Here is a 17,879-nt window from a genome sequence, read left to right as displayed (position 1 = left end):
CCACAGCTGGATGGCGAGAAGACATTCCACCGCCCACCCCCCCTTTTTTTTTTTTGCTCCACGGCTTGTTTGTCTCCAAAGGCCTGCACTGCATTAAATATCATGGAAAGTCAACCGGGTCTACAACAAATCCTTGTGCACTGAACAAAATTTACAAACAAACAGAGCGAGACTGGAAACACTTGGCCAGAAACCAAGTACATGAACCACGAAGGAAGGAAAAAAAAAAAATAATCCCCTCAAAGCATTCAACCGTTAAGTGAATTACAGTGGTGAGGTTCAGTTAGAGGAAGAGCTGAAGATTACACTCTGAGTGCTATCACTTTATTGCATGATTGATTGCGAGATTAGCCTTTCTCATTTTCACATGGAGGTCACAGGCACTGAATACTTATTTTGCGCTTCCTGAAAGACATTATTCATTAAGGGATTATACATAAATTGTTACCTCTGATGTATACATTTTCCATATCTTTCGTGACATAAAAGTCTGATAATTGAGGCGTTTCATTAATGTGTTGCCAGTACTTTCCTTTGTACATTTACACTGAACAACTGCACTTCATCTCAGAATCATGGTATATCTATAATACAACATCCTTAAAAATAAGACTGCAAAGAAAACTCCCATGCAAATTTAAGTATTACACATTTATCTTGTTTTCGCAGTATTTTTCACTGTTTTTATGAACTGAAAAGCTGGTGGCATGAAAACATTGTGCTATCCAGCGAGTCATACCACTACACAGAAACAGAACATATTGAAGATATTGGTGGTTATGGGCTGCATATTTCCCTTCCTTTTTCCCCACTTTAATCCTAGCAAGTCTGTATAAAACATGTGGATATTCCATTTACTCCCTTATCATTGTGAAAAAAACTGTATGCAAAAAAAAAAAAAAACACAAAGTTGTGAAAAACCCTGTTTTACTACATTTCAATAAAATACTTTTTCTTTTAAGTTAAACAATATCTTTTTTTGCATTTTTGATAAAAGCTATGAAGTGTCAAGCTTCCATTCTGTACTGAAGCTTCTTGATTGGGAAAACATTATTTGAGGAGAGGGGAGGGGGGAAAAGTGTAATCACGCTGCTCAAAAAAGGTCACAAATGGGACTCATTTCAGCAGTCATTCCTAACAGCAGTTCAGTGCATCCAGAAGGGGAGGTGAGGGATGTGCTGGGAGCCTCTGCAGTGCTCCTCTCACCACCCACAACACACCATCTTAAATGGTGCAAAGCACTCCTTGGGCTCCAAGGCTGCTCGAGAACATCTGGATGCACTGGGGCTGGGGCCAGCCTCCGAGGAGGTCCCTGTCATGGCAGAGCACTTATCCTCTGGAAGAGCTCCACAAGTCTGCGGAAACAAACAAACTCGCGGGGTTTGGCTGAGCTCCTTGGAGCTGCTGGTAACGTGTCGGGCCCCGGGTGCAGTGGGAGTCGTCTCTGTGCTCCGCTCTCCTTTTGAGTCCTGTGGCTAGAATGGCCGTGCATGAATTCTGGGAAACAAAACGCCCCTTTCATCCCAATCATGTCACAAGAATTTGTGTGATTCATCCTCATTATCCTTGTAATAACTTTTTTTAACTTGCTGGACATGGGCTATGACAGAATGGAAGGATTTGTGACCGTTTTTTTCATAGTCTTTCACTCCATCTGGAGCAAAAGGTCAGCAGCCATATCCCATACCGTCTTTGATTTTGGGCCATCCTATCAATCTCCCTTTGCATCCTTCCCAAGTGTTTCCCATCTTTATCCCTTCTGAGACTCCCACCTCTTCCCATGTCCTCATGGATGCCTTTCTCTTGAGGGCTCCATGACATTTTTGATTAAGGACAGAGGTGGTTGTCCTGTTTCACTCAAGAAAAGTGTAAGAGGGAGACTCACACATGCAATGAGTCATGGGTCCTTTACAGACACATCAACTTACACAAACCACTCCATGTAAACCCCCCACCACAAAGCCCACTGTCTGAAACTTACTGAATTCCAAAAGAGGAATCATAAAAGGTTTAAAATTTAAAGTCTGTAGGGTCTAGGTTTAGCCTCTGATGTTTCTAAATAAGTGAAGTTTCCTCGGTCTCTCAAAAATGCTGAATCACTTTCAACATTCAAAAAGGGTCTCCAAATGCATCTCTTTCAGACTCAGTTCTCTCTTGATTAACTAACAGCTTCATACATTTGCATCAGCATATCGAGATCATCTCTGTATTCCCTCTAAGTCTCAGTTCCACAAGAAGCTACTTGCATAGCATGCCAATAAAATCCGTAGTGTCAGAAACAGTATGCTTAACAGATGCAGCTATATATTTACAATCTGCTAAATTAATGAATGTAAATTTAAAAATCCATATGCAGTCAAAAATTGTCCAAATTTGAAAGTACTTGTTTTCAAATATATATATTTTTTTTAAATAACATTTCTGCCATAATCAATGTCAACATCACATTTACATTTATTCATTTAGCAGACACTTTTCTCCAAAGCGACCTACGTCTCAGAAAAAAAAAAAAATAGAAATGAGTGCATTACATCAAAGCAAGGAAAGATTTGGATGCAGGTGTAATGCAGAGTACAGTTAATATGTCACAATCCAGCAAATGAAGCAGTGTACATCACACAAGTAGCTTTTAAAAAAATCAACACTTCTTAAAACACATTTTCAGAAATGAGGGGAGAAATGAGTCTAAAAGAGGTGAGTTTAGAGACCCTTTTTAAAAGTAGAGAAAAATTCCATAGTTCTGAGTGAGAGGGGGAGGTCATTTCACCACATCGGGGCCAGAACTGAAAACCGTCATGCTTTTGATTTTGGACATTTCGTGTGTGGGATACCAAGCGAGCAGGGCAGAGGTGGAGGAGCACAGCGGTCTGGTTGGGGTGTTTTTGCAAGCTAATGCAAGGATTATAATATAATATAAATTTTTTTAAAAATTGCTTTTGGTTAAATTTAAAACTTCTTGGCATCAGTATCTTTGTGTATGTGCTGAGGTTTGCAAAAGGCAAAAATAAGTAAATATGAATTATAAAGACAGACACATAAAAGGGACAACAGAGAACATCATCTGTTCATGTCATCAACTGACAAAGTTTGTGATAAATGCTACTTCTACATGAAAAAAATTCTATCCTTTATTTCATAATTTGTAAAGTAATTAAAACCAAAATATATCCTAGCATAAAACAAATATAACTGTTAAAACAATTTTGTTGGTTACAGCTAAAAACTAAAATTAATTTTCAAAGTGCATGCAGAGAGCCCCCTCCACAGCCTACCCTGTCTGCGTGTCACACTTCTTGGTCAGACGATAATAATGGAAAGTCTGAATGTTTGAGGACACACAGCGGAACGCAGATATTAAGACGGTTGACATTTAAAGGAGCCCATGGGAAAGCAGGCACAAGAGCCATTGACCAGACAAGAGCTGCTGTTTATGACCAAAATGATGGACATTCGAGTCTGAAAAAAGGCCCTAAGGAAGAATACATAACCGGAAACATTTTTGAAATTTTTTTTTAAAAATGAGCTATGGATAAGATTATGTTATAAGCAACTGAAATAAAAACTTTTTTCTCCCTTCAAAGTTTCCAATTAATTACAGGGAAAAACTGGAGACACATGGCTCTTCTGCGTTTTATTACGAGATATTTGTGGAAAATAAAAACATTTTAACTGCTAACAACATGAAACATATTTTAAGAAATTACTTTTTCAAAAAACAGCAGTTGAAATGTTCTGTAAGAGTTAAAAGTGTCGTGTCAAATGACATTCTGCATTTAAGCATAAGCACACATTTCATGAGCATGCCCAGTGATTTATCTTTTATTTATTTTGTCAATTCGTTGTTTTCATGTTGTTACTAAAAGGATTATGGGATTTTCAAGTTGAATAAATTCATCTGTGATCATTGGCTTATTTGACATGGATGACTGGTAATGAAGAGCACACAGTGTAATAGGAGGCTTATCCCGATGTGTATTTAGCCAGTATCCTTTCACAAGCATCCCACTTAGACGGACGAAATTGAATTATTTTCTTAGGTATCTACCGTTTTGTTAGAAGTCCAGCCAATCTGAGTGGAGGACATGCCGACGGTGCTCAGCAAAACAGACTTTTGTGCAAACAAAGACACCCTTTCTTGTGTATATGCATCTTTCCCAACTGGAGGTGTCTGTTCGCTTTGCCTGGTGAATGGCTATAAATGGAAAGTTTACCTCATGCCAAGATAAGATTGGAGGGGTTCAGCTGCAAAAGATTAACAAATATACCAGCCACCCTCAGTAGGAAACAAAGACCAGACTAATCCCAAAATGGCCATAGAATTCAAGATCCTCCATTGGTCCCATTATGAAGGAAGCCTAAATTTATAAGAAATAAAAAAACTCACGTGAAGTCCAGGCTGATACCCTGTAAATTCTTCTTTATACTCAGGTATAAAGCATCAGTAACCTCATATCAAGAACCCCATATATGTTATACAATTAGACTGTTACTTAATATGAATAGGCATATATCTTATTTAGTATTCACAAGTATCATGTGTTCATATTTACTGTTATTAATGTTATTTTATTATATATAACTGTAAAATTATTTTGACATACACTTAGTACAAAAAAGTTTCAAAATCCTTGTATAGACTGTATGTGCATTTTTTAAAATGAATTGCGATTCCTTATATCACTCTGGATTGTTAGACAACGTGTAACATACGGACAAGCGTGGAACACTATATATTCAAAAAGACACGATTCACTTTGTGTGAAACACCAACTGAACTCCAGCAAATTGCCACCAAATACTTTCCAATTCCATTATGCTGCGCAAATTAAGTTGAGCCATAAATTAGTACAAAATGTCAAACATCTGGATGTGTCCAAGTCTATCAGAAACTCGAGTGCACATGCAGAAATAAGTGATTTTCCAGTAGTCTAAAATGCAGTTTTAATGGCTCTAATAAGGAACAGCTACACACTACATATAACTTGAAACGAGAAGAGCTCATCACAGTGACACCTACGGTGTGCATGGCCCCCGAAGGGCTGTGGGTGGGAGTGCTTTCCTCCAACTCTCTCACTTTCCTCAACGAAGCAAGTAGAGTTAAAAGAAGCCAGTGGCTCGAAGTACACAGACTGCAGGAGGTGTGGGCCTGTTTTAACCCTAACCCTGCAAGTTTCTGTGGGTGTTTTTGCTTTGGATGGGAGACAAATTAGCCATGACTACATTAGGTGAATAAAAGGGATTAACAAAGAATATCTGCATAAGTTTAAATGCGGGTTTAAAGGAATTTCAGAATAAAATACAATCTGGAACTGTTACCATGTGGCGTAGAAGAGGGGCCATACTTGCATACATTACTGTGCTGCACTTCCTGTGCCTTTAATTCTAAACTTCTTACTGAGTTTCCACTGCCGTAGCCACTAACACAAGTGCTGTTAATCACGATACATTTGATTTCAGCTGCAATAACATTTGTCACGTTGGCAGACCCCTTTATTCTTCATTTCTACACTTGCTGAACCACTGTGGATTTCTAATTAAGTGGGACATCCAGATGTACCCAGAAGGCCCAGTGTGAGGAGGAGCCACAGGCCACAGTGGGAAGTGTGTGTGGGTGAGATTTACCCAATGTGTGAGGCAATGAAACCTTTCATATTTCATAGAGACCATTAAACTGGCCCCCATTGCCTAGCCTGACCGCCCACCAGAACATGAAGAGTCGTAACTGAGCTGGAGCAAACTGTGATGATGAAGACGACGGATATGGAACTAAAGTTCTCCTTCATGGCCATATCAGAGCTAGTCATAGTATTTCCCCCCGATGGTGGATGAACTGTAATGTGATCCATCTGCTGTATGACGCTTGCTCTGTGTGAGATCAGAGGGCATTATACAGTCCCATGGATGTACGTGGCCAGTAACTGGGTTTCCAAGTTGAAGTCATAACCACAGCTCTTCAGCTCGACTCAAGGAATCTATATAGAGCATGTGCTATGGTTATTTATTTGAAAAGTGTTTTTCTTCCCAATTACTTTAATTGGCTTGCTTTAATCAACACGGTAGGCACTAAGACTGAACAGTCTTCAGAGTCAAGAATAATTCAAGAAACTCCAAAAAGATCCAAAGCAGATGACACTCACAGGAGGCAATGAAATGGTAGTTAGGCACTAAAAGCATGTGCATAACAAACACACGCCCAATCTCTTCAAGCTCTGCCAGATGAATGTAAAATTAAAATCTAATTAATCGGACACATTCTCCCAAATGCTTAGAACGCCAATTCCACAAGGGCGGTAGAATTTGCATTCATTTAAAAAATTTGACTGTGTAATGTAATGTATAAAATATGGGCATTTTGGCCATACAGAAATGATCCATTCTCAGATTTTTAGGTCACTGAAAGTGGACTGTTACTGCACATTATTTACCATTAGTCTAAGAAGAAGAATTACCGACACATAAATGACATTTATTGTGCAATAAATAACAAGATACTGCCAGTTAATGATTTTATTTCATAAGCATGTTTTTGGAAAGTTCCTGGTGGTTGAAAATGACACCACTGCTTATGTTGCTCAAAGGCATGCACCAAGCGCATAGCATTTATGACCAGCCAAACTAAACACACGGTGATACACCTGAGGGAGGAGTCCTTGAATTTATCTAGACACAATCTTGTCCCAAAAAAAGGAACATGAGGTGGTATTTTGTACCTTGCGTTCACTCAAGATTTAATGCTAAGTTTTCGAATTACATCCCACTCCCTACCTCCCAGCAAGAGCTAAACAATCCCTCAGGGTCCCCGATTCCCCAATTAGTTTTATTGCTTTCATGAACCTGTTAGGGGAATGAATGTTGACACTGCAGTCGTTGGATCGGAGAGTGACGTACAACATATGGGCTATATATTCTAGAAAAGGCCGTCATCAGAGTGAGAGTCCCGGACTGTGAGGTCACTGCTTGGAATGACATAGGACTGGGCTTGCAACTGTGAAACTAGTCACAGGAGTGATAAATTTCAGCAGACAAATCCCTCCTTGCATCATATTTATGATCGCAAATGGGGAATCTAAATGTAGATAAATTCAACCGACTGTTTCCATGTAATAACACGGGGGGGAACCGTTAGTTTTCGGCGTATCCTGCATCCCGGTGTCCCACAAATCAGTTCTGAATTCATTGTGTCACCAGGGAAAATCAACTCACTGTAGACCTTTAAAATAAGACCTGGGTACTATGGCATGTTGGAAACAGTTGTTTTTGGCACGCATCTAATTTTTTATTTAAGTAAATGCACCCAACATACAATATGTTGCGCATGTGAGAATGCTGAAGGATCGTTTAATAACTGTTGATGTCATTCAGACGTTATGAAGGTGCATGCGATGTACAGTTCATTGTCGTTTAGAACACGAGCCAAGTTGTTTGCAACCAATTAGACGACTCTTTGATCTGAAAACTCTTCCACATGTGCCACAGAAACACAATAAATCAAAAAAAACCTCGATTTATGTTATTTTTTTATGGGTGTTGTTACTCTTTGATATACTGGTGTCACCAACTTCAAAAATAAGTATGTTGGTCTTGTTAAATAATAGGTTGTAAAGGATCATAACTAATAAGCAAAATAAAAAAAAAACTTAACTAATAAACAAACACACCTAAAGTGCAAGTAACTAAAACCAAACAGAAAGAGGCCTCATGTTAATACATCTAAAGCTCTTTCGTGTGGAATTTCTCCAAAGCAACGTACAACTCATTGTAGTGTAAATGTATATAAAGAAACTGGTTGATGACAAACCCACCGGGGCATTCTTTGTTGATGGCCTACAGTGATGCAGTTGAACCTGCTGTCATTACTTAGTAAAACAATGGTTTGGATCTTTCTTTGATTGTTCCATTGCTCTTAGAAGGAATTTAATCTTGTGCTGAAAGGCTGTACTGTCTCCAAGTTAAAATCTGATAACTACCTGAAGCCTGGCATCCATTAAACTTTGTCTGAAATACAATAATACATTCCCAGAACTGACAGGGAATAACTATAGATATTTAACTTAGTGAGTATACTGAAAGTAGTATGTCAATAAAAGGTAAAACTTTGAATTCTAAACTGTGCACTGACTTCTGTGTCCAATGAGCAGGGTCGCGGTGAACCAGAGCCTAAACCATCAACACAGCGCAAGGCTGGAGGGGTAGGGAACCACACTGGCTTTCACTTCCAAGGTCAAAATGGTAAAATGTGCATCTGACCTTCAAAGTCAGACAAGTCAAGTCTGACCATCGAACCTATTCACAGTAAATACACTGCAAACACAGAATGGCTCACATGCTTCACAAATGCATACAAAAATCTGATTCTTCCAGACTTGTAGGAAGAGAACATTTATATCTTTAATGTAAATACTTAACTGCACCACACTGTACAAAGCTTTACATGACCTTCTATTTTGGAAATACATTGTTGTATGTGTGAAAAACTGCCAATTTTCCAAAAAAACTTGGAGTGCAGTGCTACTGACATTCATGTGTGTCTTGCTTTTCTACAATAATGTGTATGGTAGTTCAATATATTTTCAAGTTCCAGTTCTTGCTAAATCGTTCAATAATTACAGTGTTTTTGTTAGTCCGCTGAGTTCTTCAAATTTTTAACCTGAAAGTATTTTCCTCCTTAGACATAAACACTGAAGCAGAGTGGGTAAACTGCTTTCACTCATGGGACTGACATGACATGAAGAAACACAGACTGATTTTACACCACCCCGATGGAAGGATATTACTGTTCGGGGCCTTCTATCCTCCTGTTTTTCCAGATGACGGGAAGTTCTACTTCCGTTCTTTCCTCCATGAGAACGTATACTCTCAATCTCATATTTATTAGCATTTTATCCACAGGATTACTCAGCTGGCATTGTGCTTTTCCCCAAACATTCAAGCAGAAATTACATGGAGACATAGGATTGTCTTTTAATCTCTGCCTTTGCTGTCAATATCATGTGTGAAAAAGTTTTCAATGGTTTGAGGCTTGGAGCAAGTTGTTGGGACATGCAATAGCTGTTTATAATTATCAGGGGGCAAAGCTATTTGGATCCTCTCAATGGGAATATCACCCTCTGTGGAGGGTAAAGAAAATATTCCAAGTCAGCTAACACTTATTTTTCACATTAAAAGCATTCTCCTTTTACAGATGGCTGGGTGATTCATGACCATTCATTCCACGTCAGGGGTACCCCCGTTGTTGTACAATTCAACAATGACGCCACGTGCAAACATATGCTCCGAAAGAAGAAAGCGGACTGAAAAGGCACAGCATCCACTTTGCTGGCAGTCTTATTCCCGGTCCCATCGATCATCTTGAGTCCATCTGCTGACTTTCTAGGACTACCCGTCCAGAGTTTCCTACAGACACTTCACAAGCTACGAGTGTCAAGGGTTGTGGGAGGCCTTGGTGAGGAAAGCCTTTGACCACATCATGGAGCATTTTGGTTCCTCATTGGGCTCATTGTCTTTACTCTCTTAAGGATGGAGAATGCAGGCTATGCACAGAAGTATGAAGGCTGAATCTCACAAATTACAGGAGAACATGCTCTGTCAAGGGATGCGCAAATGATACTTCCTTCCATAGAACAGTGTGCAACAATACGAGTTATTATCCATGCAACATCTATCATCCACAGCAGCTGGCTATATGAAATGTACACAGCACCTGTGTCTCCAGCTGTCATCTAACTGTGACATAATGACCCTTGTCTTAAGCAGTTTTAAATAATAAGAACTCCTATATTGAATGTAGGAGTTTCCATCAAACCACCTGGCAATAATATAAAACGTTCCTTGTCCTCGACTCTTTCTGGACGGTGACACCCAGTCACAAGGTCACTGCTTCTATGAAAACCATTTAACATTTTCTTTCTAGTGAGTATGAATTCATTAAGTCCATCAGGAATTTGTGGGGAAAAAAAACATGGTCATAGTCTGCGTTTTGTGCTTAAGGATTTTGTTGGCTGAGGTCTCTGTGGTGAATATTATAAAAACGCTCTCCGAGGAGCTGCACATGTTCTGCCTTCTAGAAACAATATGCCTTTGTGAGAAGGGGCAAAGAAGGGCCAGAGAAGCAGTCTGACAATGGAAGCCCTAATGCACTGCTGTTTTTACACAAGCAGCTCTTCACACCACTTCTGGATTCAGGTGAAGGTGCCTATGCCAAGTAAACACTGTTCTTTATACATACTCCCACTGCTGACTTCATGCTAGATAGGGAAAAGGAAGGCTTCTTAAAAATCATGGCTTTACATAAATATGAATTTATCACAAATTGTTACATGCATGGTTCTGGCAGAGGTGGTTTGTAGATAAATTCTACAACAAGAAAACTCACTTAATACAGAAAAACTTCCACAGCATGTGCTGAGCTCCATAGCTTGACTGTTAGATTGTGTTTTTTTTAAAAAAATGTTGTAATATGTTAAACTGACCAAGCACCATTAATGCATATATTTTCAGTTATGTTGTTTAAGAAATACTAGCTGATCGCTCCTCAGTACAGAATATGATGACACAAAACAATCAGCTTTCATTGTGGTGCAAAATATCAGAAACTTTCCAAAGAACCACATATTCAAGGAGGGTACCTCCCGACATCTGCTAGGTTAGGTTATGTTTCTAAAATTATTATACTGTATTGTTTAAAAAACATCTTTTAATAAAGCCTAAAGAAAGAGCACACAATGCTTGACTAATCAAACTGCAAATATGATTCAGGTATTATACAGAACTCCTTAATTTCATTATTTGGAGAATAAGAAAAAATTTTCCTTTTGACTTTAATATTCAAGGGATAATTTCCACTGTTGTCCATGAGGACTGAAAATGCAGGACGGATCAAAGGAAATCCCAGACTGTAAAGCAGTTATTGAGAAATTTCAGGTCCTTTGGTCATTTTCCTGGGTGCTTTTACTTATAATATTCATTAAAGATCACCTGGTCTTTCTCTTTATTCTGCAAAGAAGCCTATATATCAATTCCGCGTTTCATAAAGCTGTATGAAGTGCCGGTGAGCTGCACGGCTGCCGATGAATAAATCCAGTGGCGGCAGATATAAAGGTCTGTGAAACATTACTTATCACTGCCTGGGAATTACAGACGCCTGCTCTGATGTGGTTCCTGTGATTGCAGCAAGGTACGGAGGACCGGCAGCCTGCCATCGTCCTGCTCAGAATGTGGTTGGAAGTCTCCCCCTCCCTCGTTTTTCTCAGTGTATGGTGCGCTGGTTGCTGGCGCGAGGCAGAGAGTGGGCCTTTGTGGGCCATAAAATCTCACTGTAGCAATCAGAAGTACATAGGTCCGAACAGCAGACATCAAATGGGACTCTGCCAGGGCTTTGAACTATAAAAATAAATACTGAATAGGACCACATTGTGTTGGCCAAGCCTGAAGCTTATACTCATCTGTCTTAGTGTACACTGGTGGGAGTGTTTGGCTTGGACTTTGTCCACTGCATGTGGTAGCTGTAGGGTTTTTTTTTCCACAATAAAATCACCCTTTTTGGGGTACACTTGATAAAGCAGCTGACTGAGGGCACGTTCAGACAGAATTTCACAGACCAACCGTCTTTTCCACCATTCCCATACAAGAGGTTCCATATGAGGACATGGTTTGTACCACTACCAGGGGCTCAGGGTCAGTCCAGCAGTGTAACGAAGCTCTGACAGGGGCCTGAAAGAACAATTATCAAAACGAGAGGATGTGGAGAGCAGAAAGGAAGTCAGAGAAGCAAAGCACCTGGGGCGGACGGGTTCTGTCTGCGCGTTTGGACAGAGGCCGTTCGCAATGCATCCAAAAGCTCCCCCCGTGTGCGGGTCAGGCCAGGCCGGGCCAAGGCCCATTATGGCCTTCACTCTGGCTGAAGCAAAGCAGGTGATCAGGGAACACGAGAGCACTCGCTGTTTTACATGGACTACCGCAAAGAACTAATAAGTACACGACCTTGCGGTCTTCTGATTACATCTGCAACATTTTACTATTCCACCTACTGAAGAGGTTCACCTTTCCTGCTCTGTGAAATGTGTCTGACTAAATGGGTCTCCAGGGTGGATTTGCACATGCTTGGTCTGGCATGGCGAGCGCGACAGGAGAATCATGCCGGGTGCTTCGCATCAGCCAACTGTACCATACCTCTCAGTTGAAAGGGACAGCGCAATGTGGCAGGAAGCGGTGTTACATGGAAGCGTAGCCTAGACAGGTTTCCGGAATGCTCTGCCAAAGGTATTGTGGGTACGGGCTGGAGAGACGACGTTGATGTCATTGGCCAACTTGCTTTCCTTACCCTTTCGAAGCGGTACATTCATTGGGACTTTACTAGCATTAAGTTATTAAACCAATTTCTAGCCCCAGCCCAGATCAACATGTATTTAGCTGAACATGTATAAATATGAAGATCTTGGACAGTATGACAAGTTTCACACTGGTTGGTATGGATTAGCAGTAGTGGAAGTTCTTGTACACTGACTGTAAAACACACTTGTTGACAGTACAGTGAAGTCATGTCGACCAAGCAGGTTGAGTTCCTTCCCCATTTCCTTCCACATCTGTCTGCTGTATATCTATGACCAAATACAGAACCCTTGAAAAATCCGAATGTAAAACTAAAATTAATACAACCGAAATTATCTAATTTTATTTTCCATACACAATAAAGGAGCTCGATATGGTCCAGCTGAAGCCATTATCCAGTCACAACTCACACGTTAGTCACGGGTGGCTTTCAAGTATCACTTTGCTAAATAACTGCAGACTTTGTGATTAGCGTCTTGCCAACAAAAGCCATCGTGTTCTGCTATACAAAGCTTAGGAACAGACCGCGTTCTAATTCAAGCCTTTCACGTCGAGATCTCAGTGACGTCTTGGTATCAAGATGTGTGTTTTGCTTTGAAAAACTAAGCGAAGACATTTGCCTTGCAGCACAGCGCTCAATCCAGGATAAGATTATCCTTAGCTGTCAGGGTGAATTCTGGTTTCCATCTTCCTGGATACCACGTTATCCTTGCTTAAACAGATGCCATCTTGGTGTCCCGTTTAAGTGAAAAATGAAACCCTTTGGGCCTGAGCGAAAGGCGTGACGGTCAATCCCATGGGTTGTGAAACAGGTGTTTAGTAAGATAATAGCCTGTGCATTTCTTCTTGGTTATTCACAGAAAAGAGAACCACGCTTGCTCTAAAATCAACAAGATGTACCTTGATGCATAAGCCTGGTGAAAGACGCACACTTGCACTTGGGTTCAAGGCAAAGGGAGCACTGCTGGTTGTGGTGCTTTAACTGTTGATGATCCTGACCGCATGAGACAACTCATCCTTTTCCATCACAGCGTGTTGAGGGTCCCCCTTCGTCTCTATGTGGCTGACTGTCACTTCTTTCAGCGGCTGCGCAATCACATCTGTTGTGCATTCGTCTGGGTTGCATGGGCGGGGCAACCAAGTGTGTGCGTGGATATGCGTCAGTGTGTGCAAGCCAGACTGGAAGAATACAGTGCAAGGTTTGATTTACGCCACAATTCCCACAATGCACCTTGACAGTGGCCTGCACCATCAGGGATCACTTTCGCACATCCTGGCATCATTAACAGGGATTCAGAGGCTCTCCTTTTCAGACATCTACCCATTAGTCTAAGTTTGGAAATAAAGGAACAGAGAGCATATATATCAACAGGGATGTCAGTGAAAGGGGATACGCTCTATTAAGTGGTGCCTAATGCCTAAAGTATTTTGTTTTCTGCACATAAATTTATTTTTTCTGCATGGATGTAATGTTCAGATCTACTCTGAGGTAAAAACACTGAACAAAAGTGGAGGGGTTAAAAAAAAAACTTCAGTTCTTTTGTTAGATAAGAACTAATGGGTTTGTTCCAGGTAACAAACTAGGTTTACTTGAGAGTCACTGTCTGCAGCCGTGTCTCTTTCTCTTAATGTAATGCATAAATTGTACTTTTGCTGAGAAGTACATTGCTTTGGACAAAAAAATTAATAAATGTAAATGTAATGTAAATGTTCCTAACAATCCTGAAACTTCCTGCCTAGAGATGCTGGAAGTCATTTTGTGTTTTGTCCATTGATAACTTGTCAACAGTAATCATGGGTCGGTCCCCATATGCAGTGTCTAACTGGGAAGAAGTTTCTCACAGGATTGACCTCACTCTCTAATACACTGACTTGTACATTGACCAGTTGAGCTCCAGTTGAGCTCTACGTGACGACAAATTAGTCAAATTAAACATAAATTACATATGTAACAACACAGTATAAATATATAGTTGCACCCTGTGTTTCTGGGATGGGCTCCAGACCACTGCAACCCTGATCTGAACAAATGCTTGATAGTGAGTGAATAGTGAGTGAATGAGTGAGTGAGCAAGTGATGTTTTTCTTTACTCTATTTATACGTAATGTTCCAAAAAGCTCTAATAAAAAAAAAAAAAAATAATAAACTCACATTTGGAAATGGTACCACATAATTATCTCAAAATATCTGTTCATACATGATGTAAGTAATATCTATTTTCAACTTTTCTTCAGCCATAACAAAGCAATGGTGACAAAATGACATGATTAACTTAACAATTTACAAACACATACTGTTTGAATGACAGGTAAAAGAACTAGGGAGAGAGGGACATTTGGTAGCACAATGGTTAGAGTTACTGCCTTTGGACCCTAAAGTCACAGGTTCAAATCTCACCTCTGGCTCTTGTATCCTTGAGCAAGGTCCTTACCCTAAATTGTTCCAGTGAAATTACCCAGCTGTATAAATGGTTAAATAATTGTTAGCTGCTTTGACAAAAAGCATCACCTAAATTAATAAATGTACTATATTTCAGCTTTTTATTACATTCTCTTGTTCAGATATATTTAAGCAATCGATGCTGGAAAGGTAACATTTAATTTTTTTGTATCCAGTGCACAAATTTGTCAAAGTTTTCCCCTTCCACAAGCTTAGGATAACAGACAGTTGCCTTCACAGAATTAAATGGAGTTTGTTTTTAATATGTTCTTGGATATGAAATGTGCTGATTGTTGCAGCTAACAGACTCCAAGTCAATCTGTGGTAAACGGTTGCATTTCAGGTCTGAAACTTGATACCTGGGGAGCCAAGGCAACTGAACCTTCTTTTGTTTGTGACCAAAAATCGACTGTAAATCTGCCAAGTGTGACTCTTTTGCCTGTCTGCTAGCGGGATGCCCTTAATCTTCACCGCAGCAGCCAAACAGTGATCCCCTACATTTGGCTGAAACCGTGGCACTGACCCATGACCCAACCTCCACGTGTCTCCTCCTCAACCCAAATCACACCGCCAGATGACTGTCATTCCCCTGGATGAAACAGCTGCTGGATATTAATGTTACTCATGCTTGGCATCTCAGCATCAGCATGTTGAGCCAAGGAGCACCCGCTCCTTAAATCACTGGCACCATAGCTTGTGGTTTCTCCAGCTTTCAAGATACTAGATTTGTGTTTGTGTTCTCATTTTTGCTCCTAGGAGTTCTTCAATAGGTTTGGAATTTAAAAAACCAAAGTAAAAGTAGCTGCAGTTACATTTTACATGCTACATACAGAGCATTTGCTACCAGTTTCTGATTATTCTCAATGTTATTGACTTGTTATATGGGAACTGCCTAGAACCAGTGGTACTGAACCAAAGTTGAGAATTTTCTGAAACTTACTGCATGCTTTTGGATGTGCCTGTTCCTCATACTGAAATGGAACAGAGTAACCAAACACATGTGCCACACAAAGACGTTCTTTGTCTGCATGAGTCTTTCATGAGAAGAGAAATAAGTAAATCAGCAAGATTATTATTATTTTTTGTAACCAACCGCTACGGTGGCACGTCATCAGTAATTAAATCCCTACTGAAAGGGCTGCGTGGCTACCACTAAAGACTGGCAGCCACATTCGTGCCAAGCTGAATATAGTGTGCTTGCAGTCCACATTTGGGCAACAGATCCATAGTATCGAGAACTTCACACCACGTAACACAACTGAGGCAGCACCAAAGTGTTTGATGAGATTTAGTAAAAGGCTTTTCTAGACATTTCCCTCACATTGGCTTGATTCATCACCAAAAAACAACTCTGAAAAATTTACAATGAAACACACAGAACAGCAATAAGCAGCGATATTTAAACCTTTTTGCTCAAATGAAAAGCCAGTTTTCACCTTACGAGTCATCAGCTAAAACTCATAAACATATTAAAACTGATGAGGTAATAGCCCTGATCAAACAGGTACGAGAAAGTCAAGAAATATCATACAGTATGATAAAATGATTGAGTACACAAGCTTTGAACCCGAACTTGACTGGTTTAAAAAAAAAAAAAAAAAAAAAAAAAAAAAAACCACAGAAAATAAACATGTGATGAGCAGAAGTTGGTCAAATTTTGAAGTATCTAGGTCCAACCAGCAAGTATTTGTAAGGCACAGATGAAAATCATACAAATCATGGAGGTGGCAGTGTAATGTTATGGGGATGTTTGCTGGTCAGACTTGGTGATCTTCACTAAGTCCAAGGCAATTTCAACCACCATTTATAACACAGCATACTTCAGAGGCATGTTCAATTTGGGTTACAGCTAACTACGCAGCCTCTCATTTGTCAGCAAGACACCAACTCAAACACCTCAAATATGTGGAAGAACTACCTGGCCAAGAAGGAAAAAGGTGGAAAAATCTAATCTACAGAAATTCCAATTAATGACAATGAAAATGTTGTTACGAAAAAAAGTTTCCAGCAAGTGTACTCAGACTTTGGACCGGTATGAACATCAAAATGCTTAAATCATGATTATCAGCAGCCATTCCACCTCAAAAACAGCTGAAAACTTTTCTGAAAACGAATTGGGGTTACTGACCCTGAGCAGGAAAAGCATCTTTTTAAATGATTAAATGTGTGTGAGAACAAGAAATCCTCTGACTTGAAGAATACACCACAAAGTTGTACTTCAACCTATGAACACATTGGCCCACGGGACCGGAAGTCGGTTTCTAACTGTTCTCAAGTGCACGCGCTTACGTCACACAGTCAATAAAACCTTATCAATACAGCTTAATCCTTCAAATTATTCACGCCTTATTTTCTGTTTTTTTTTTTTTTTTAAAAAATCTGATAAAATTATAGTTTTAAAATGGCTGTAAAACCTCGTTTATTCTGTTTATAATATCATATGAGAGCTCCGAAGGTCTCGTGTTCCGAGGCAACACTGACTGACGTTCATCACTAACGACTGGAATTTTCACTATCTCCTGTTCAGTGTTGTTGGTGTTTTACACAACAGTGGAGGAGTAACGTTACTTCACGTGTTGGGCAAAGGATTCGGTTTAAAAAAAATAAAAAACGGTAAAGAGTTTCACCTGGCCTGACTAATTGAACCAGACTGGCCTGCAGGGTGACACCAACTCATCACATAAACATGTCTGTCAGCACCTATTTGCCTTCAGTTTAACAGCAGAGAAAAGCGTAATATTACACACTTACCTCTTTTTACTCTGCACAGCTTCTACCAAATTGTCAGGAAGAGCCGCAATAAAAACACGGTGTAAAAAATCGGCTCCTGCACGGCCTCACAACGCTTCTTTCCTGCCCCTCCCCCTCTGAGCGCGTTCTGCTGCCATCTAAAGGCGGCGGGCGAAAACGCAGGCAATTTCCAACACGGCGCGTTACAAGAACACGGCGAGGAAGACCGATCTCTCTCTCTCTCTCTCTCTCTCTCTCTCTCTCTCTCTCTCTCTCTCACAGTCTGGAACCGCTTGTCCTGAGCGGGGTCGCGGCGAACCGGAGCCCAACACAGGGCACGAGGGGTAGGGGACACACTGAGGACGGGACGCCAGTCCATCGT

The 17,879-nt window shown here is 40.3% G+C and overlaps 1 long non-coding RNA gene across 1 annotated transcript in view; it reads right to left on the bottom strand.

Moving 5' to 3' along the window:
• The window catches only part of LOC108938744 (uncharacterized), a 64,524-nt gene extending 46,909 nt beyond the window's left edge, over window positions 1-17,615 (bottom strand). The window contains exon 1 of the long non-coding RNA XR_001966451.2: window positions 17,519-17,615. This is a non-coding gene — a long non-coding RNA (uncharacterized LOC108938744). The remainder of the gene's footprint in view (window positions 1-17,518) is intronic.
• Window positions 17,616-17,879: the final 264 nt, after the last annotated feature.

This window comes from Scleropages formosus, chromosome 5 (genome assembly GCF_900964775.1).
Source record: "Scleropages formosus chromosome 5, fSclFor1.1, whole genome shotgun sequence".
NCBI lineage: Eukaryota > Metazoa > Chordata > Actinopteri > Osteoglossiformes > Osteoglossidae > Scleropages > Scleropages formosus.
The sequence above is the reverse complement of the archived record's forward strand: the minus strand, read 5'-3'. Positions and strand labels throughout refer to the sequence as shown.